We start from the raw sequence: 23491 nt of genomic DNA on the forward strand, positions 1-23491 counted from the left end.
CAGTCCATTCTCTAGACACATCTTCCATGAGGCTTCAGGTCTTCTGTCTGAGACACTGTTTTTGGAAGTGTAGATGATGGTTCCTCTTCATGTAGTTTGGATTCTCCCAAGGAAGAGAAAATTAGGTCTAATTCCATTAGTGATACAGGTTGTAACAGAAGAAATGTATGGCTGACAAATGGAAGAGAGAAGAGAGACTCTCTTAGTTGATGGTGCATGACACAGAGACAATAATGTCGGTTGCTAAAGCTACCCTTGGTTGTTCTTTGCTGGCACTGATTAATCCCTATTATTTCATTTATACAGTACCAGTGGAACCAATGTTATCCGTGTAGGCTTCAGTACTGATAGAGCCTTGCTTTTGTGTCATGACCCAAGGACTCAGAATGTCACAAGTCCATAGGGGCTGAATGAGCAGACTTGGTCAATTTAGGTGGAGTTGTATCAGGTGCTTTCTATGCCAGAATTCCTGTGCCTTGGAACTATGGCTAGGGAAAGAATGGCAGATGTTGAGCTTAGCCGTGATGTATACCTCTTCAAGTTACAATAAATGTAGCTTTGGGTGTTCCAGACCAAGAAGGAACAGGGACAGGAAACAGTTTTTGAAAGCTGAAGTTCTGGACATAGTCCAAAATCCATAACAATGTACAGAAGTGAGTGGGGAAGGTTCTTGTGGCACGGAATATACCGCTCTAGAAAAAAATCTGCAAAAATACTATTACAAGTTCATTAAAATTTGAAAGATTTATTAAAAACAATGTACAAAATGCACTAAAGACCATCTTTAAAATATTTACATAATGGAAGAATAGTACTCAAGAAGCAGTTCAGAACAGTGGAGTTTCTAGTATAGGTCACGTGGCAGTAAGAAGAAACTGGAAAGGCAAGGAGTACCTCCACCCTGTGGGTACATCTAGACTACAGACTTTTGTCGACAGTATCTGTCGACAAAGAACGTCTAGACTGCATCCAGTTCTGTCGACAAAGCAAGCCGCTTTGTCGACATGAGAGTGTAGACACAAAGGACAGTGTAGATGCAATAACGCCTTCTGTCGACAGAACTCTGTTGACAAAAGGCATTATTCCTCATAGAATGAGGTTTACCACTGTCGACAAAACTGCCGAGTTCTGTTGACGTTATGTCTACAGAACTCAGCAGCAATGTAGACGCAAGTATATTTTTGTTGACAAAAGTCCACTTTTGTCAACAAAACCCTGTAGTCTAGACACACCCTTTATGTCCTTGGTTTGAGCATGAGGATAGCAAGGGAGAATGCATAGACCAATGGATATTGCTAACAAAAGTTCTTCAATTCCAAGCATGTGGAATACATGCAAACCCACAATACATAACAAACAAGGACCAGGACTCAATGAAACATCAACACTTTTCCATTTTGAAGTGTAAATTTTCCTTATGAAAGGTTACCTCCTTGGTATGAGAACTTCCTGAACTGTAGACAGTAGCCTCCATTAGTAGTGCTCAGCTGTCCAACATCCAAGGCATCAGGTAAAACAACTTTAGTTTTGAGATTAGTATCTGACGTTGGTTCTGGGACAGCATATTTGGACAGCTTGGCAGATATATTGGGAGTGGAGAAGCTGCCTGGACATCTGCAATAGGTCTGATAACCAGAATGGCCTCGTCCAGTAAGTGGCTGTCAGCATGATTGTAGCCTTGTCTCATTCTATTCAGAGCACAATGCTGAGAATCAAGAAAATTGGTTGAAAACAGTGAATGAGTCCATGGAACTGTGACTCTATTGCTTATGTGATGCCTGGATGGGAGTACATGGACATTAGACCCATTTGTAGGAGAATTTGAAGTCTGACGGTAAGAATCACATATAAACAAGTAAACATGTGGCCTAAGCATCTCAAACATAATGCCACTATTGTCATGGGATTTGATCTTGGGTTCCTTGCCAATGACAGGAGAGAATGGAATTTTCCTCAGAGAGACTGGCTTCTGATGTTTTGGAGTTTATCTTCGCTCCTACTGACATCTATAATAGCATGAGAGATTATTTTCTTTAGCTCACAAGGAATTCTAGTTGAGAGAACAGGAAAGGGACATAATCTGAGGCTGTTGCAGTGTACTCTTAGAATCTCTTTCTGATCAATGAGTTGTTTGATTTTCTTCTTCCTACTCTCAGTGCCATGAAGAATCCAAATGGTAATTATTTATTGATAAATGCACCCTACTGTGAACCACAGGAATTTCCTGTGGGCAAGGTGTATTTTATAAAGGAAGTATGCATCCTTCAAGCTAAGAAACAGGAAACTATCTTCAGGGGCGGATATAGGGCAGGGCGAACGGGGCGGCCGCCCCGGGCCCCGCACTTCAGAAAGCCCTGCGCATGCGCGGTGGCACCGCTGCGCATGCGCATGGCATCACTGCGCATGCGCTGTGGCAAAGGGGGAGCCCCGCAAAACTGTCATCTGCCCCTGCCTATCTTAATTTTGGAGAGATGGACTGACGGAGGCAGAGTTATGATCCAGAACTTGAAAAGGCATATGCATTTCTTGAGTGCCCTTTTTCTAGGACACATGAAGACTCTCTCTACTTCCCACAGTGTCCTTCAGTGAGTGCAGAGCCCTTTCAACTTCCCATTGAGCAGCTCTCTTGGCCTGCACTTCCATGGAATGCCAGTTATCTGAAGCCACAATGCCTAAAGCATTTTCACCACAATGGTCACAGACCTGGCTGCAGTGACAGAGGCATACATTGTCACCTATCCTGGCCATTAATTAGTTTTCCTTAATTAAGTTTTTAAGCAATTCTCTGTTCTCATGTGGAAGCTTCACGAGGAAGGGTTTCACCTTGTTCTATGTTATCCAGTCATACTTGGCTAATAAGGCCTGACAGGGTAGGGAACATTTTCTCACAAAATGTCAAGCCTCTTGAGGTCCTTTGCTTTGGGGTTCTCTTTTTCAGTTTTGACTTCTCGAACTACTAACATGTGGAAGGACTCCAGTTTGTGCTGAGTGTAGAAGTACCCAAGCCCCATGGGAGAGGTACTCCTCAACTTGTTTTGCAGTAGACATTATTGGTGCTGGTGTCTGTCACACAGAATCTTAGCAGGCTGTGTAACCTCTCATTTATGGGACTGATAAACTTGGCTGACAATCTAACTGCTTGTGGGATTTCGGCAATATAACCAATGTCTTAATTTCCAGACTCTTTGCAATCTTCACAAGGGGCTTCCAGTAATGTTTTATAGTCTGGTATCTTTAAGGATATCACTTCATCAAGAGACAACATGGCAGTGATACAGATGCTGCTCTGTACCTAGCTCTGGCTCTTCATACTTTTGCTCAGGGGTCTGGCCTGGGATGCTGATGGGAAGCATAGCCTCTTCTTTCTCACGTGAAGTGCGAGAGACCTGTAGCTTAGTGCCCAAGATAGTGGCCCCATCATTGCCAATAGGGCCATAGTCAAGCCAAAGAAATAAGACTTATTAGCTGGGTAATGACATTCCCTACTAGCTGTCCAGTGTCATTATTAAAATGCCAATGAGGGCTGAGTCCTGTAGGATGAGCTGGAAGGACTATGTGTTGCATTCACCACTCGACACAAAGAGAGGGCTCTCTACTGAAAAATGGGGAGAATGTATGCAACAGTGAGGGTGAGGAGGAATAGATCTCCTCCAGTAGCAGCACTGAAATATACTACACGTCGCTCAGTACTGCAGTCTGTACTGGAGTTGACAGGTATGGAAAACCATCCTGTTTCTTCTCTAGGTGTATCCTCTGTTGTGGGCAGTAGTGCCACAATCAGTGTCAGAGGAGTTGTCTGCCCAGCCCTCTAAGCAGAACCATAGACTTTCCCTTTTAATCTTACTGGTATATTTCTGTCACATACTACACCACTTCTCTCTCTCCATTTGAGCTTGGAGGATTTATCTTTGGAAGCTTTATGGTGACTGTCTTTTTGTGAGTATACTGAGCCTATTTAGAGTCTCTGCCTCTATGTTCTGATCAGCTCCTCTCAGTGCCAGCTAAATTCCAGGGCTGACATCAGCTTTGATTTAAATGGCTTGCAGGATAGCTTTTGTGACAACAGCAGCAGTACCAGTGCTGGGTGTTTCCTCAACACCATCTTCTTCAAGCTGATCTTGGTATCATTAACCAGATCAGCCATCTTCATCGAATGCCACATCAAGCTGTACAGAGAAGAGCCACAGAAATAATTACGAATACTGAACAGCTTCAATATGAGGAGAGATTAAAAAGACTGTTATTTTTCAATTTGGAAAAGAAAAGACTAAATAGTGGGGTGATATGTTAGAGGTCTAGAAAATCATGAGCAGTATGAAAGAACTGAATACAAATGGTATTTCCTCCTTCACTAATGTAACACAAGAAGGTCACCCAATGAAATTTATAGCCAGCAGATGAAGAAATAATTCTTTTGTTTTACATGGTCAACCTGTGGAACTCTTTGCCGGGGATTATGAAAGGTCCAAACTATATCAAGGTTCCAATAAGAACAAAATAAGTTCAAGGAGGATAGGTCCATCAATGGCTACTAGCCAGAGTGGGCAGAGATAATGTTCTTAGCCCCTACCCTCTGTTTGCCAGAAGCAGAAAGGGTGACAGGGGGTGGATCACTTGATTCCTCTTCTGTTCATGCCTTCTGAAGCACCTGGTATTGACCAATATTGAAAGACAGGATACTGGGCTAGATGGACCATTGGCCTGACTCAGTATGGCCATTCTGGGTCTTAAGACTAAGCAGGGGCTCTTAAGTGTCTTGCCACAAAATATCAGAATATATTGCTATTAGAGATCTATGGATCCAATGTTTATTTACCTTTCTTTCTTTTATATGGGACTTAGATACAGTGCTCCTGTAAGCTCATTGCTAAGTTAGCCACCAAAAAACTAGAGTTTTCGTGTGTCTTAGTAGCCACTGTAAAGAGATGATACGTGAGGGGAGGAAAGAATGGACAAGGTCAGTTGCCCCCATTTCCAGCTTGGCTTATACTGAACATGCTCAGAAAGGCTGTGTCTAGACTGCAGGGTTTTTTTGAAAAAAGTAGCTTTATTTAAAAAAACTTCACCTGCGTCTAGACTACAGCCGCGTTCTTTCAAAATTAAATCGAAAGAACACGGCTTTTCTTTCGACGGCGGTATTCCTCATTTCACGAGGAAGAACGCCTTTTTTTGAAAGTGCTCTTTCGAAAAAAGGAGTTCTTGAATGCAAAAAGGGCTTTTTCGAAAGAGAGCATCCAGACTGCCTGGGTGCTCTCTTTCAAAAAAGCGGCTCACTTTTTCGAAAGAAGAGATTGCAGTCTAGATGCTCTTTTTCGAAAGAAGCTTTTTCAAAAGTATCTTTCAAAAAAGCCTCTTTTGAAAGAGGCTTGCAGTCTAGACATAGCCTATCACTGCTGACATCACTGTCTTCACTCTGTCCTACCTATGCCTTCAATCTACCTCTCTTCACTGTCATGGCATGCACAAGTCATCCCCCTCTACCAGAATCTGAAACGGTGCCCCTAGCTTCTGTTCCTTTGTGCAAATCAACATACAGTTCTGGGTGCTTTCTGAGATGGAAGAAAATTCTTTTTCCTTTTGGGAATAACTAGCCATTATTTATCTAGTGTAGCTTTAAAAATTGGTCATCCTGAAAACACACAGTTGTCACCAGTTTCTTTGTTTGAGTGTCTGCTTGCAAATAGCCATGGCACTGAATACCTCAGACCTTTCAGAAAAGGGTATGTGTCCATAGAAGTATATGAGACAAAAGGTCAAAGCAATTAATGTTTTTATTCAGTAGAAACACTAGTTGTTTATTCACTCATACAAGGTAGCATCAATATTTGAAAACTGGACCTGATGTGTCTTGTTATTCTGATATTTACGTAAGTTTGGTCCCCTCCTGAAATGAGCTTATAAACTGAGAGACAAGTAAGAAGATGGGTTGGAGGAGAGAAATCATGCTATCCATCATCCATCTGTTGATAAAATTTCATTATACCTCCAACAGCCCACCTACAGGCTAAATTCTTGTGGCAATCAATCCAGAAGAGGCTATGAAGAAGGACTTAAAGGTTTATGGGATATTATATCCTTACAATGGAACACTTAGAGTGTTTGACAACTATATACTTATATATAGTATACTTCTATTTAACATATGCATTTTAAAAACTGTAGTATCACAGGATCACTAATATGCATGTTTAGTCCCAATCTTATTTGACTGCAAGTTAATAAAACATTTTGAAATATTGTTTTATTTAGATTAGATGATGCATTTTAAAAAAATAATGGCCAATGCCAAAATTCGCAATATATTTCTGCATTCCGGGTTCTTGGTTTTCAGTTCTTGAGACTGTTACATTTATGGTTAACACTTAAGGTGCCCAAAATTTACAATCATATAATAAGTCCTAAGAAAAAGACAAGACAAGAAACACCCAAATATTTAGAAAACAAGATAAAACAGCACTTATGCAACAGAAACCCTTAAAAAAAGAATCCCTTAAATTTATAAACATACAAAGGAACAAACTTTGTACTTTGGCACATAATTGGAAGAGCACAAAAGGAATCAATCTGCCATCTAAATATATCTCAAAATAGAATGGCTACTTTTGATTCATTTTAGAAGATAAAAGTGAAAGTCAATAGAAACTTCACTGAAAATTAGATTATATTAAGGTTTTTATTGGCCACCCGTAATTTTCTGGATGGTGGCTAATATAAATCTCACTAAAAACTGAATATGATACACCTAGTGGAATGGTCTGTTACTGGACACACCATGAATGAATTTAGCCTATTACGTTTTTAAACCCACAATACTGGAGAATGGATAAACATGAAGCGCTCTCTTATGCTTATGCAGCCTCATTTTCAACATTTACTTCTACATAGAAAATATCCCTACATACCTTTATATTTCTGCTTTGTCCACAGAAGTATTTGCAGTCCCTCCCATTTTGGTATCCTATGTTTGTCTACATTTAAAACACTGCAGCTGCACTGCTGTAGTGCTTCAGTGTACTCACTACAGTGATGGGAGGAGTTCTTTCATCAAACAATTTTTTCATCGACGTCATAATATCCACACCATTTTTCATATCCCTGAATGACAAAGCTATGCCAATATAAGTTCCCAGAGCAGATCAGTGCTAAGATGCTATTTACTTCCTCTTCCAGTTTATAAAAAGTTAAATAAGGCCAGAACTAAAACCAGTTTTTTCTAAATCTTAAATGCTTGGTACTATTTCAGCTCACAACTGAATTTATACTAAAATTGAAGGAGCTATACAGTTTTACTGTGTGGCGTTGTTTATGAAATATGACTTAGCAACCCAAGCCAAATATAGAACCATCCTTCTTAACAAAAGATAAGAATTTGTGATTATAAATTAAAAAAGAGAAAAGTTAGCCTATAAATGCAGAACTCTGCCCTGTATTGCAGTAACCAACTTCAGATGCATTTTATTTCCCTGTAACCTGGTTAATGAAGAGTAAACAGTTTCTACAGACAATGGAGGTAATGGGCAATGTTCTTTTATTATTAAAAGGAATCTGGTGCTTGTGAAAGTTGTCACACTGACAAAACTAGAAAGTGAAATCCACAGAGCAGGTGCAGCAGGGCAGAGGCAATGGAAGTTTCCCTAACTATACTGCCAATTTGTCTCATTGATGGATGGAAGCAGCCACCCTCCAAGCCCACTTATGTCGTGGCTTCTCAGCTAACACAGGTAAGAAGTTTGCCAATTAGGGATGGAGTTTACTGTGATGTGGATACAGTGAGGAAACTTTAAAAATATGACAGTTCCTGTTATGAGGTTTCCTTCAAGAATGTGGAAGAGAATGCAGGCAAACTACCAAATCATTTCTATCCATGATCCCAAGATGGGAGAAATTTGAAAATACAAATTGTATGCTTTCTTACATGGTTGATTTGTCTAACACTTTAAGATAAAACATTCAGTGAAGGCTTTAAAAAGTAGTGTTACTGCAAGATATCTAATGCAATGCCTATTTTTTAAAAGGCTGTCGGTGCAATCCTGGCAATTACAAGCTGGTAAATATAATTTTGGGCTTGGCAAATTGAATGAAACTACATTAAGGAACGGAATTGTCACACATAAGTAGACATGATATGTTGGGAAAGAATCAATATCACTTCAATAAAGGGAAATCATGGCTCATTGCTAGAATTCACTGAGGGTGTCAATAAGCATGTGAGAAAGGATGATCCAATGGCTACAGTGCATTTGGACTCCCAAAAAGCCTTTGACAAGAGCCCACACCAAAGCTCTTAAGCAAAGTAAACAGTTATGGTACGAGAGGAAAGGTCCTTTCATAATTCAGGAACTGGTTAAAAGACAGAAAATAAAGGGTAGCAATGCATACCCATTTTCTCAGCGGAGAGATGTATACAGTGGCATTCTCCAAGGATCTATACTGAGACCAGTGTTGTTTAAATATAGTAATACTTAATCTGGAAAAGGGGATGAACAGCGAGGTGAGTGAACATTCGCAGACAAGATAATATAGCTTGATACCGAGTCCAAATTTTACTGTGAAGACTTACAAATAACCTTGATTGATCAAACATAATGGCAGATCAAATTCAGTGTTGGTAAAGTGCAAAGTTATACACACTGGAAAGCATAATACCAACTATATATACCCAATGATGTGATCTAAATTTGCTCTTACCATTGAAGAAAAATACCTTGAGCATTACTGCGGATAGTTCTCTGAAAATATCCACTCAAGATATACAGTACACTGAAGTACACCTGTTGTTTACTTATAACATAAGGTAAGGGCTTGCATAGCCTGGAGGAGATTATTTGTGTTTCCAATAGGCTAGAGGTGTCAGGGAGCCAACACCCAATTAAACAAAACCAAAAACTTCCTTTCCCTGAAAAAAGCTGGTTAACAATGGGGTAACTTTCAGTCCTGGGCACGTTCAGAACTCTCACAGGCTTCTCCATGGAGGCAGATACAATAAATGCCACATCAATTGACAACAATAAATGCACAAACCCCATCTTGCATGCAATGTTTCCATGTAGCTACTGTCCTGGGCCATGGTTTTCTCATCCTCATCCATCCACTTATACAGTACTACAGTTTATGTTGATGGAATTCATAAGATTGTCCTGTTGTTTCTCATCTTGATGCACGATGTAAGTCTCTGTGCTACACATTCTGTAAAAGCACACTGGAGACATTATGGGAACTAGAAATACTTTATTTATAATTTGTTGCTGCCTTCAAAACCAACTTTTCTAGGAGAGAATCATAGAAATATAATGCTGGAAGGGACCTCAGAAGTCATCAGGTCCAGTTCCCTTGCTCTGTGACAGGACCACATAAACCTAGATCATCCCTGACAGATGTTTAGCCAACATGTTTTCAAAAGTCCCAGTGATGGGGATTTCACAACCTTTCTACGAAGCCTAATCCAGTGCTTAGCTACATAAGAACATATAAGAACGGACGTACTGGGTCAGACCAAAGGTCCATCTAGCCCAGTAGCCTGTCTGCCGACAGTGGCCAGCACCAGGTGTCCAAGAGAGGGGGGACCGAAGTCAATGATCAAGCGATTTGTCTCCTGCCATCCCTCTCCAACCTCTGACAAACAGAGGCCAAGGACACCATTTTATCCCCTGCCTAATACCCTTTAATGGACCTAACCTCCATGAAATTATCTAGCTTCTCTTTAAACTCTATTATAATCCTAGCCTTCACAGCCTCCTCTGGCAAGGAGATCCACAGGTTGATTACACGCTGTGTGAAGAAGAACTTTCTTTTATTAGTTTTAAAGCTGCTACCCATTAATTTCATTTGTTGTCCTCTAGTTCTTCTATTTAGGGAACTAATAAATAACTTTTCTTTATCGGCCCTCTCCACACCACTCATGATTTTATAGCCCTCTATCATATCCCCCCTCAGTCTCCTCTTTTCTAAACTGAAAAGTCCCAGTCTCTTTAACCTCTCCTCATATGGGACCCGTTCCAAACCCCTAATCATTTTAGTTGCCCTTTTCTGAACCCTTTCCAAGGCCAAAATACCTTTTTTGAGGTGAGGAGACCACATCTGTACACAGTATTCAAGATATGTGCGTACCATAGTTTTATACAGGGGCAGTAAGATATTCTGGGTCTTATTTTCTATCCCTTTCTTAATAATTCCTAGCATCCTATTTGCCTTTTTGACTGCCGCTGCACACAGTGTGGAAGTTTTCAGAGAACTGTCCACAATAACTCCAAGATCTCTTTCCTGATTTGTCGTAGCCAAATTAACCCCCATCATACTGTACGTATAGTTGGGGTTATTTTTCCCGATGTGCATTACTTTACACTTATCCACATTAAATTTCATATGCCATTTTGTTGCCCAATCACTCAGTTTGGTGAGATCTTCTTGGAGTCCCTCACAGTCTGCTTCTGTCTTGACTATCCTAAACAGGCTGGTATCATCTGCAAACTTTATCACCTCACTGCTTACCCCTTTCTCCAGATCATTTATGAATAAGTTGAAAAGGACGGGTACCAGGACTGATCTTTGGGGGTCACCACTACTTACCCCTCTCCATTTTGAAAATTTACCATTTATTCCTACCCTTTGTTTCCTGTCTTTTATCCAATTCTCAATCCAAGAGAGGACCTTCCCTCTTATCCCATGGCCATGTAATTTACACAAGAGCCTTTGGTGAGGGACCTTGTCAAAGGCTTTCTGAAAATCTAAGTATACTATATCTACTGGATCCCCCTTGTCTGCATGTCTGTTAACCCCTTCAAAGAACTCTAATAGATTAGAGCTACTTTTATAATTCAAAACTTTTCTTTTCCTAATGTCTAACCCAGGGTTTCCCAATCTATGGGTTGCCATTACATTTCAAAAGGGTCACCAAGTGTCTCCCCAAGTGGCTCTGCCCCCCGTCTCCTCACCCCATTTTTGAATTGCCTTGGGTCACCAAGTTTTCCTGAATTATCAAAATGGGTCCCCACCTGGAAAAGGTTGGGAACCATTGGTCTAACCTAAATGCCCCTTTATGCAGGTTAAGCCTATCTTCAATAGACATGAGGAACATCACTGTTCTTTTTATAACCATCTGTAACATATTTGAAGACTGCTATCAGGCCCTCCCTCAGTCTTCCTTTCTCAAGACTAAACATGCCCAGCTTTTTTTTAAAAAAAACTTTCTTTATGTCACATGTTTCCTAAACTTTTATCTTTGTTGTTGCTTTCCTTTGTATGCTTTCAATTTGTCCACATCCTTCTTAAAGCATGGCCCAAACTGTCTATTGTGCAGCTGTTGGTTCTAACGAACTGTTTCCATCAAATTTATAATGCCCTAAATCCTATCCTGCAATAGCAATTCATTTCTCAGTTGAGCAGTGTCTGGAAGAAACCATGCAAGGAGAAACAAATTCAGTCTCTAGTGTGCATGGAAATCTGAGGCAACTTCTAAGGCACTCTAGTAGGGACAGAATTTTGTAAATGTTTTTCCACTCTGCCCACTCTCCATCATTTTTCCCTCTAATTTTTCAATAGATTTTTCCTCAGTCAAAGCCGCGGAGGTCCCCCTCCCCCCCCCCAGCAGACCAGGGAGACATGGAGCGGCTTTTCTCGCCACGGAGGACGTGGGCGGCAGGACCGCCCGCGTCCTTCGCGGCGAGAAAAGCCTGGTCTGCTGGGGGAGGAGAGCATACTAGCTAGCTAGTGCACTCCCCCACCCCCAGCAGACCAGGCTTTTCTCACCGACACCTGGGACAGAGCAGCTGGGGCGCTGCCGGGTTGGTCCCGCAATGCTGCTCCTGGGCACTACTGGACCAACCCGGCAGCACCCCAGCTGCTCTGCCCCAGGCGTTTCCAAGTCAGCCGCTGCTGAAACTGACCAGCGGCTGACTACAGGAAGCCTGAGGCAGAGCTGTTCTGCCTCGGGCTTCCTGTAGTCAGCCACTGGTCAGTTTCAGCAGGACTGACTTGGGAACGCTTGGGGTAGAGCAGCTGGGGTGCTGCCCGGTTGGCCCCAGCTGCTCTATCCCAGGTGTCAGCGAGAAAAGCCTGTAGTCAGCCGCTGGTCAGTTTCAACAGTGGCTGAATCTGGACGCCAGTTCCGACTTACATACAAATTCAGCTTAAGAACAAACCTACAGTCCCTATCTTGTACGTAACCCGGGGACTGCCTGTATTAAGCACAAGATAGATCATCTATACCACATGACGACATATGTAACGGGAATTTAAAGGGAAAATATATATATTATCTGAAATTTCCTGTACAGGTTTAATTGCAGTGTACACACTCCTAGATAAATATAGTCCGAGCTTCAAAATTATATATAGGTCTTGGCTATGACTTATAAAGCTCTAATGGGTTGGGACCAGGGTATTTGAAAGATCATTTTCTCCCATACAAACCCACTTGGGGATTGGGGTTGGCTGGAGAGGCTCGGCTCTGTGTTCTTCCATTTATGGAGATTAGGTTGACATCTATATGGAGCAGGGTCTTCTCAGCCTTTGCTCCTAGACTATGGAATTCTCTTCCCTGGAACACTCACCTGGCATCAACATTGGCACTGTTTCAGACCTAGGCCAAAACCATCCTTTTAATTGGTGTTTAGTTGTATGCGTATCTCTCTCTCCTCTTGAGATGTTTTATCACATTTTACATCCCCATTTTGGGGTCTTTTTTTCCCAATGTATTTATTTATATGTGTGTGTGTGTCTGTCTGTCTGTGAAAAAATTTGGTAAGCCGCCTTGAATATTTTACATAAAGAGACGGGGTAAAAAATATTTGAAATAAATAAATAATACATTTAAATAAATTTAAATTAAAAAAATGGAGACTGTCTATTTCCTAAAACTGGAAGGGACCTTGAAAGGTCATCGAGTCCAGTCCCCTGCCTTCACAGCAGGACCAAGTACCATCCCTGACAAATTTTTGCCCCAAATCCCGAAATGGCCTCTGTAAGGATGGAACTCAGAACCCTGGGTTTAGCAGGCCAATGCTCAAACCACTGAGCTATTCCTCCCCCAACTAAACACAACTGTCGCTTTTACATTTTGATCAGATGGTGTTAAGTCTTATACATTTAAAGAGTTTTATTAAAATGTACTTATTCTTCAGTTATTTTTAATCATAACATTCAAATGAAGTTTGGGTCGAAATAAGTAACCTGGCCCAAGGGGCTAATTTGCAGTGTGATTGTATTTCAGAGTTTCCGGAAAACCTCACGAAGAAGTAATTAGAACATTTAAAGTGACAAATAAAAGCTGATGCAATTAACAATAACCCTCATGATTACTTAATATTTTCTAAGAGCTATCTAGAAAGCAATGACAGAATTTTATGCTGAGAGATAAAATTCTATTCATGTGGAGAAGTGAATTACATATGTTTACCATATTAAGCAGGGCAGGCAAAAATTCAGATCTAGTAAAAGGATATTAATAAATCATTATTAGGGAGTAAAACACCCACCCTGTCATGTGGCTCTTTTAGGTCAGTAATGATGCTCAGCAAGTAGATTTCAAATCCTTAATTTTCTGCCTTTAGTGAGCAACTCAAAATTTGTTTGACTTTCCTTTTAAAAATATGCAGTCTTATAATGATGTAAATTAATTTAAATAATCACTGTGTGAGAGAGATAAACATAAAAAAAACCTGGCTGCTCTGTAGGAAGCTGTAAAGAAACATTATTTCAGAACACCGAAACAGAGCCCTAAAAACTGTGGCCTATGCATCTGTAGTGAGCAGGGGTGGTCGCTCACTGACCCCAAGGAAGAAGAACTCTTTCAGCCGGGGTGGACCAAGGAGGAGCCTGCCCCTTTAATTACACAAAGGCCCAGGGGTGGGGCGCGAAGCATAATAGCCTAATCCAGAAGCTCAGTAGGGGCCCATATGCTGGAGGAAGCAGAGGCCTAACTCAGGAGGACCCCGAGGATCTGGCAGAGGTCGACAACTGGCCCAGACCACCAGGCCCAGGCACTAAAGAGGAGACTTTCTTGATCCTATCCCCAAACACAGACTACGCAGACCCTGTGAACCCGCTGCTGACTGGGAGCCAGGTACAGACCGAGAGCGAGTTTTGGAAGTGGCCCAAGGGAAGCAGATGATGGTCAGGATGACTTAATAACGCTTTGATGAGCGTCGGCATGTTGCAGATCGGATTCCCTGCTGACTCCGGTGGTCGCCAAGGCAGCCATTTCTAGGGCCCTGGGCTGGGACGTGGTGGAGTAGGGAGGACCCGTCTCCCCTACGTCACCCCACATTCTGGGTGGCAGTCTCCCTCTCTCCACCTGTGCCAGGGAACTATTTGTTTGCTTGCCCCGTCCTGAACCAGGGCTCGGGCTGAACTGACTGTGGGAACTGTTTGTTTGCCTGCGCCGCCTGGAACCAGGGCTTGGGCTGAACTGACTTTGAATTGGTGCAGGCATTGTGGCCTGCCCCACCCTTTGGCCCCCACAGTCTAAAAGGGGCGCTAGACCATTACGTAAGGGCCTGCACACAGCACAGGGGCCCAGGACTAAGCAAGACCGCTTACAGAACCACAAATATGAAACCTCAAATTCTGTATTAATTTATCTCTTATTTCATGTAATATCTTGGTTATGTAATGTTCTCAGACTATCACATAGCATAGTACAAAAATTAGCCAGAGTACCAAAAATGCTTATTTTTTAATACAAAATATAAAGCGTTGTATTGGAAATCTAAATTCTCAGAAGCAGATTATTGTGTCATCAAGTCCTTGGTTACTACTATGATTTCCAACATGTGTGAACAATCCTATGTCTTCCTTAAACTTCAAAGAAGAAATATAATGACAGGAAGCTCAATTTCATAAACTCAGTTCCAATGTGATCTAAGCTATATCTTGCCATGGCAAGTGAGACAAAGGCCTGATCTTTCTTCCTTTTGAAATCACTGGCAAAATACCCTTCAATTTCAATGGGGGCAGAATTTAACTTACTGGTCCAAATGAATTACCTGTGAACGCAGTGACAGAACTCACATGAACTTCCATAGAACAGGATACAGGCCTTTAATTGGAACAGACCCAGGGGACACCTCTCCCACCCCCACACACGAGTGATCACTGTAATACAACTAATTTGAACACAATATATACAGACACACCCAGCTATTCTTTGTTGAGAATTCTGCTAGCAGAGATTTCTTAAGGCTACCGTGTAGCACTAAGCAGTTTCTTTCATGGAACATGTGCTGCCAGTGCTTCCTTACCTGTGTGGAACAGTGTACCACTAGAAGCTAAAACATAACATTCAATGACATTAGATATTCTCCATACCATGTTTCTCTCACACATTGGAAAATACCAAAACTTGTAGGATGAGGACACGTAGCTATGCTGATGTGTTTAATGTGTTCGTATCACAATCATCTAAAAATGCCAGTTTGTAAACAACATACTTTCCCGTACTTCTTGGGCAGAAAGACATCCTAAAAATCTGAACTAAGTGTAACTTGACATTTTTCTCTAGTTTCATATGATGAAAAACCCCAAATATAAGGGAATTGAAAAATAGCATTTGAAGAACTAGAAGAAACAGTTCTCAAATATTTGATATACATGTTTACAAATGAAGCAATTAGGTGACAATCTACATATTTTATTTACCACAGGAGAACACATAAAGCATGTAGGTAAACAACAGAAGAGTGGATCTAACAAGTGCACATGCAAGTGGGCTAAAGGCAAAGAAGACACTTAATTTGAAAGAAATCACTAACAAACAAAGTCATCTTTTTCTAATACAGAACCCCTCTGCCCTCCCCACGCTATGACTAATTGGTTTACCATTCTTAATTATAAATTGCCATAATTATGGCAATTCCACCTTCTTATTTCTCCTATATGAGAACATCTCAGCTATCTAAATCCACAGCAAAGAAACTGTTCTCTTAATAAAACAGTAAATGCTAGAATCAATGGTGAGAGTTTTGTAAGGTTACCACTTTTAAACTGAAAGTGCTAGACGACTACAAAGACAACTGCTCACTTATTTCCCTGCAAAAATATTCTATAGTGTATGTCTGTTTTTTTTTTTTTTTTTTTTTTTTTAACTACACAGACATTTGTAAATGAATCATATTCTTTTTAAAATAACTGGCTTCAATTAAAGTTTCTGACAAATATGGATGTGAGCCCAAACTGCAATTTATGGTACTTAAGGAAAATCTATTTTTCAGCCTACAGACTAAGCATGCTGTATGTCTGAAACATCCAAAGTGTAGGAGAGACTAACTTCTCCTTTTCAGATGCCCGGGGGGGCCGGGGACAAAAAGCAGAAGTTCCCATAGCTGCGGAGCCATTGGTGGAAGGAGGCTGATGGCAGGGGCTGTTGGCATACATATACAGTAGCCTGGGTTGCATGTATGCACACAGAGCACTGGTTAGGGCTCAGCTCTGCAGCCTCATATCTTGAAACACAATTCCTAAGCAGTAGATTCAGGGTCTTGGAATTTCCACAGCTCTTATTTAGCACATAGGTATGGGCCCTTTACCTTTATGCTCTTCCTTCCTCTCTGCTTACTACTTCTTCATACAAGACTTTCCCATTACACTCCATCAAAGGACACTTTGGGGTGCCAACCAACCCTTCACTTGATATTTTTCTTTTTTGCCTACCAATATTTTGCTAGAGATACAGGAGTTTCATTGAAAAAGAAAGAGTTACTCACCTGTGCAGTAACATCTGTTCTTCGAGATGTGTCCCCCCGTGGGTACTCCACTAAAGGTATCGGGCTTGTCCCAGCGCTGCAACTCAAAGAGTTTTCTCTAGCAGTAGCCTCGAGCCGTACTTGCCCTTTCTACAGTGCAAATTGCAGCCCGCCAGTTCCTCCTAGCAGGAACCATCTGAAAAACACAAAGACAGTAGTTCCGAAGCAGGGAGGAGGGCGGGTCATGGAGCACCCACAGGGACACACATCTCGAAGAACAGATGTTACTGCACAGGTGAGTAACTCTTTCTTCTTTGTCGAGTAGTGTCCCTGTGGGTGCTCCACTAAAGATGAGTATGAAGCAGTGGTTCGATGTTAATGCTGTGCTTCGGAATCAAGGTCTCTGCACCATGGACAGGACCACCTGAGCCACTGTAGCATCGGTCACTAGCATGCTTACAAGGGCGGAATGCCTGGTGAAGGTCAAAGTAGAGGACCAAGCATCAGCACAGCATATGTCCCGCAATGGTACAACCTTGAGGAAGGCTGTGGAAGTTGCAAGGCCTCTAGCAGAATGTGCCTTTCAGTCTGCAGGGTAACGATTTATTACGTAAGGAGTAGCAGCGAGTGATGCAAGATACGATGAGGGTGGAAATACGTTGTGAGGAAAGTTGCTGGCCCTTAGAACAGTCAACCATAGATAATAAGAGACACTGTGATTTTTGAAAGGGGCGCGTCCTTTCCAGATAAAAGGCAAGCGCTCTCCTGATGTCCCGTGTATGCAAGTGCATCTCTTCTGCAGTGGAGTGAGTTTTAGGGTAAAAGATAGTTAAACTTATAGGTTTGTTTATATGGAAAGGCAAATTAACCTTTGGCAGAAAGGCTGGGTGACTGCAGAGTGTTACTCCCCACTTGGTAAATAACGTATCCGGGGGATCAGCGGAGAGTGGAGCAAGCTCACTCACATGCCGCGCGGAGGTAATGGCAAGCAGGAATGTCACTTTCATAGTCAATGTGTGAAGGCCGCATGTCGCTAATGGTTCAAAGGGGGGACGAGTCAGTGTGTCCAGGACTAGGCCTAGGTCCCATGGCTCCGGAGGTGGTTTGTGAGGAGGATACAGATTTGCAATACCCTTTAAAAATCTTTTGGTCAGGGGGTAAGAAAAAACTGAACAGCCGTCAATGGGCGGACGAAAGGCGGAAATTGCTGCCAAATGGACCTTAAGTGAGGACATCGCTAGGTCTCCCGACTTCAGGTGTACAATGTAATAAAGAATTTGTTGTACGGGTTTAGATAGCGGGTCAATAACTCTTGCATCACACCACTACTGAAATCAACACCATTTGTGAAGGCTGGTCTTTTGTGTGGTCTGGCGTCTACTATGGGTAAGGCTATCTTTCACTGCCTGAGAACAAATCATTTCTGGGCCCTGGAGCCAGCTAAGAGCCATGCCGTAAGGTGCAAGCAGTTGATGTGAGGGTGAAGGAGCAACTCGTGCCGCTGCAAAAGTAAGTTGTGTAACTGCAGAAGTTGTCGTAGTTGTGATACAGACATCCTCATTAACTGGATCAGCCATGTCTGTCGGGGCCAAAATGGTGCTATCATTATCGCTGTCACCCCATCCATAGCTATTTTCTCTAGCACTTGTGGAATGAGTGGGATGGGGAGAAAAGCGTACAGTAAGCGGTGTGTTCTCCAATCGATAAGGAAGGCATCTCCCAGGGAACTTGTGCCTATGCCTGCTCTTGAGTAATAGAAGTGGCACTTTCTGTTGCCCCGAGTGGAAAAAAGGTCTATGGCGGGATATCCCCAGTGCTGAAAGAGGTTGCAGGCTACTACATCGAGCAATTCCCATTCGTGTTGTAGAGGAAAGGTCCTGCTGAGAGCATCAGCAATAGTATTGTTCTTGCCGGGGAGGTACGTGGCTGTGAGTGTGATTCTATGCCGAAAAGCCCAATTCCATAAGCAGATGGACTCAGCACAGAGGGATCAGGATCCGGCACCTCTCCTCCCCCGCCGGCTGATGTAGTAGACAGTGCAAATGTTGTTGGTGAGGATCTGTACTGTGATGCCTCGTATTACGTACAGTAAATGTTTTCAGGCATTGAACACTGCCCGCAACTCTAAAAAGTTTATGTGCAGCAGGGACTCCTGATACGTCCATAGTTTCTGAGTCCGGTATTGGCGCATGTGGGCTCCCCAACCGATTAAGGATGCATCTGTGGTGATTTGTGCAGCTGGTTTCGGGCCGTGAAAGGGAATGCCCACTTGGATATTCTTCAGATTGAGCCACCACAGTAATGAGTCTCTCATATGCTTGGGGACAACAACAGATTTGTGTGTACTCTGGGTGCCCGGTGGATATATCGTGAGTACCCAATGTTGAAGGCACCTCAAGTGGAGTCTCGCATTGGAAACCACGTCAATGGTGCCCCATGTGCCCCATCAGTTTCAGGCAGGTGAGTATGGGAGTTTTGGGGGTGGCAAGTAAAGTGTTCCCCAGGTCTTGGATGGTATGAAACCTGTCCAGCGGTAGGCACGCAGCAGCGGTTATAGAATCCAGTCTCACCCTGATGAACTCGAGACTGGGAAGGAGTCAGGGAAGGCTTCGGGAGGTTGATAATGAGCCCTAGGGCTTCAAATGTTACCCTGGTTGTGTTGACTGCTGCCATAGCTCCGTCTGCAGTAGGGGCCTTCAGCAAGCAGTCGTCCAAATAGGGAAAGGTGGTGATGTCAATACGTCGGAGGTAGGCAGCTATGACCACTAGGGTTTTGGAGAATACTCTCAGCACTGCCGAGAGGCCAAATGGTAACACTCTGTACTGATAATGTTCTTCGCCCAGTGTGAAACGGAGGAATCTCCTGTGAGCCGGATGTACCGTTATGTGGAAATACGTGTCCTAGAGATCGAGGGACATGAACTAATCCCCTTTGATTAAAGCTGGAATGATAGAGGCTAACGTGACCATCTTGAATTTTTGTTTTCGAAGGTGGCGGTTGAGTCTGTGGAGGTCCAGGATAGGACTCCATCTTCCAGACTTCTTTTGCGTGAGGAAGTACCGAGAATAGAAGCCTTTCCCTCTGAATTGATTCGATATCCTCTCCACTACCCCAATGGTAAGTAGGTGTGAGACCTCTTGGTGCAGAAGAGGTTCATGAGAGGGGTCTCTGAGGAGGGACAGGGAAGGAGGAGGGCAGGTAGAAAATGGGATGGTGAGGCCAGATGTGATGATCTCCTTGACCCAATGGTCTATGGTTATAGCAAACCAGCGGAGGTCTCAACCGATGATGGAATAATTTGATCGTGTTGTGTGGAGCCTCTGCAAGGGGAATAGCACGCAGTCCCTTGATCGGCATGTCAAACATGCTGCTGAGCGTGTTGTTGGTTGGACGTTTTGCTGGACTGTTAGCGGCGTCGCTGAGGTCATTGCCTTTGCCTCAGCTGATCTTATGGCCTGAAGCGGGGCGCAGCATAGAAGAATGGTCTCTGTTTATTGTAGGAGCCAAATTATTTGCATCTGTACAGTGGAATATACATTCCAAGCATTCTCGGAGTGGTGCAAGAGTCTTTGACGGAATGAAAGACCTGATCGGTATTCTGAGCGAACAGCAGCTGACGATAGAAGGCTAAGTCCTCTACTTTTGGTTGGAGGTCTTTCGGTACGGATGCCAGGTGAAGCCAGGAAGCACACCGCATTACCACTGATGTCGCTGTGGTCTGAGAGGCCATGTCAGCAATATCGAGGGTGATTTGCAGCACTGTACAGGCTGCTGTGTAACCCTCCTGTACTACGGCCTTCAAGTCTTGCCTCTTAGCCTCAGGTAAGTATTCTATGAGAGCGACAAGTTTGGAATAATTGTCGAAATCATGATTGGTGAGAAGAACCACATAATTAGCCATCCTGATGGTTGTCGTGGAAGAAGAATAGACTTTTCTGCGCAACAAGTCCAATCATTTCGCATGCTTATCAGGTGTCGTGCCATCTTTGATCTTTGTTAGGCGGCATCCATACTGATCAAATTGGACTGGGGATCCATGAATAAGAATTCCGTGTCCTTAGTGGCTACAAAATATTTCTTATCCTCCCGCTTGTTCATCTGAGGTGCGGAAACTGGAGTTTGCCATAAGTCATTGGCAATTTCCAGGATGGCCTCATCAAAGGGAAACACCAACGTAGATTTCTGGGATGGCTGTAAATTTTTCAGCAGACAGTGTTGCTTCTGCAGCATGTCTGTGGTATGTAGTTCCTGAGACTGGGCTATTCTTTTGAACAGCTCCTGGAACTGTTTTTAATAATCTGTGGGAGAAGAGTTACCCTGAAATACCACATCGTCTAGTGAAGTGGATGACTGATCAGTGGGGGAGACCATGTGCTGTTAATCTGCCCCCCAGCCGTGAGCATCATCCCTCTCTTGCTAGCTAGAAGTAGAGGATGCATTACCTGTGGGTGTCGGAGGAGCTTGCCCAGGAGGAGGGATGTCCTAGATCGTGCAGTGTGGAGACCGGGATTGATTGGGTCTAAGTGATCTGGATGCTGAGTGAGCTTCACTGTGTGAGCGTGGACGTTCATGGTAGAATTAAGTGTAACACTAGCTGTGATGGTGATACTCATAAGGGGTGTGCCTCAGAGAATAAGAACTTGTACTCCTGTAGTGGCGAGAGTATCGTGAGGAAGTTGGAGACATCGGTGATCTCGATCAAACTGTGTAGTGCGAGGGTAAATGAGAGCAATAGGACCGGTAATAACATGGAGGTGTATGGGATCGACGTGGGGAATCTCAGATAACGTCGTGGGGGCGAGATGTAGTGCCCGTGCCTGTGATTTCCTGAGTGATGGAGAGGTGGAGAAGAAGGCTCGGGAGAAAAGCCCATCTCGGGACTCGGCATTGGTATGCTTACATGCCTAGACTTCCGCTGTGCCGTAATACGTATTGCAGAGGCATGCGAAGGAGGTGGATAGCTGTGTCTGCAGGACTAGTCAGTGAAGAGTCAAAGAACCTCGGTTCCGACGTCTCCCACCATCGAGGTGGCATTAGTGGTGCCAGTGTTGGTGATGCCAGTGCTGGCAATAGTGCCGGAGTCGGTGCCGACGATGATGGTGCTGACAGTGGAAGGTGCGGTACCGCCAGTGCTGCCTGCTTTGGCGCCGAGGCCGTCAGTGCCGAGAATGTCGGTCTCAGAGTGGCCCAAGGCTCGCTCGGTGCTGTCACCGATGACGATTCAGGTCGCGGAGCCGTGCCTTCAGCACCTGGATAGACGGAATCAGGGGACTAGGCGCAGATGTGCTGCGGCCTTTAGGTGCCTTGCCCATAGTGTGCTTGGGCAGCAGCCCTGACAAGCACAGTGTGTCTCCTGCACTAACACTCCTGGCAGGAGTGGAGCTCCTCTTGTCATGGGACTTATGCACCCCAGGACCGTAATCCAGTGAATTCTCTGTGTTTGGCGGCTATAATGACCTGTTGAACAGCAGCATTTTCAGCCACGTTTCTCTGTCCTGCCTGGTGCGGGTGGTTAATTTTGAGCAGTGCGCGCACTTTTGGGGGCTATGACCTTCCCCAAGGCACTTTATGCAACGGGAATGGCCATCCGATATTGGCATGGCGTCCCAGCATGACGCACACTTCTTAAACCCGGGGGAGCCGGGCATGGTGGTAAAGGACAGTCTGTCAGGCTCAGTCTCTATGTATCCAGTTGACGAGACTGAATAACTATATACATAAAACTTTTTTTTTTTTTGAACAGAACAAAGTGAACTAGAACTATTAGGAAGGGACTAAACTGGGACAAAACCAAACTTTCTACTTCCTAAATTTGTTCTCCTATTACTCCTCAGGACAGAGGAGGAGATCGTCTAAACTCTGTCTATGGCCATGGATGGTTAGGAGGAACTGGCGGGCTGGACTGCAAGCCGCAGAAAGGGCGCGAACAGCACGAGGTGGCATCCGTGCATGCGCGGTCCGCCAGGGGCTACTGCTAGAGAAAACTCTCCGAGCTGCGGCGCTGGGACGAGCCCGACACCTTTAGTGGAGCACCCACGGGGACACTACTCGACGAAGAACAGATACATAGATTAATGTTCTAAGATGCTTTTACAAACTTCAGTCTAACTTGGAATATAGGCATACACTTGACACTAACATACCTTTACAATTCCCAGCTTCTTACAGACTTGCAAACATCATGTGCCAACAATGCCCCACTGCTGCTATATACATTGGCCAAACTGGACAGTCCCTACGTAAAAGAATCAATGGACACAAATCTGATATTAGGAATGGCAACATACAAAAACCTGTAGGGGAACACTTCAATCTTCCTGGACACACAATTGCAGATCTCAAGGTAGCCATCCTGCAGCAAAAAAACTTCAGGACCAGACTTCAAAGAGAAACTGCTGAGCTACAGTTCATCTTCAAGTTTGACACAATCAACTCTGGATTAAACAAAGACTGTGAATGGCTCGCTAACTACAAAAGCAGCTTCTGCTCTCTTGGAATTCACACCTCCAGATCAGCTGCTAGAAGTGGGCCTCATCCTCCTTGATTGGATCCACCTCGTCATTTCCAGCCTGATCCTGGCCTGCATATTTATTCCTGCCTCTGGAAATTTCCACTAGATGCATCTGACAAAGTGGGTCTTTGCCCACGAAAGCTTATGCTCCTACACTTCAGTTAGTCTATAAGGTGCCACAAGACTCCTCGCCGCTTATTTTTATTTTGGAGCATATGATATTATGTTGGTGGGAAAAAAAGCAATAGTAAAAAGTTTCAGTGTGTCCATTGAAGTAAATGGGGTTTCTCTTTTCAGTAAACA

The 23491-nt window shown here is 43.5% G+C and overlaps 1 protein-coding gene across 5 annotated transcripts in view; it reads right to left on the reverse strand.

Annotated features, from left to right (window-relative positions):
- The window catches only part of FOXP2 (forkhead box P2), a 671944-nt gene that overhangs the window by 498960 nt on the left and 149493 nt on the right, over positions 1–23491 (reverse strand). The window lies entirely within an intron of this gene.

Source organism: Pelodiscus sinensis, chromosome 1 (genome assembly GCF_052426305.1).
Source record: "Pelodiscus sinensis isolate ZL-2025 chromosome 1, ASM5242630v1, whole genome shotgun sequence".
NCBI classification, from domain to species: Eukaryota; Metazoa; Chordata; order Testudines; family Trionychidae; genus Pelodiscus; species Pelodiscus sinensis.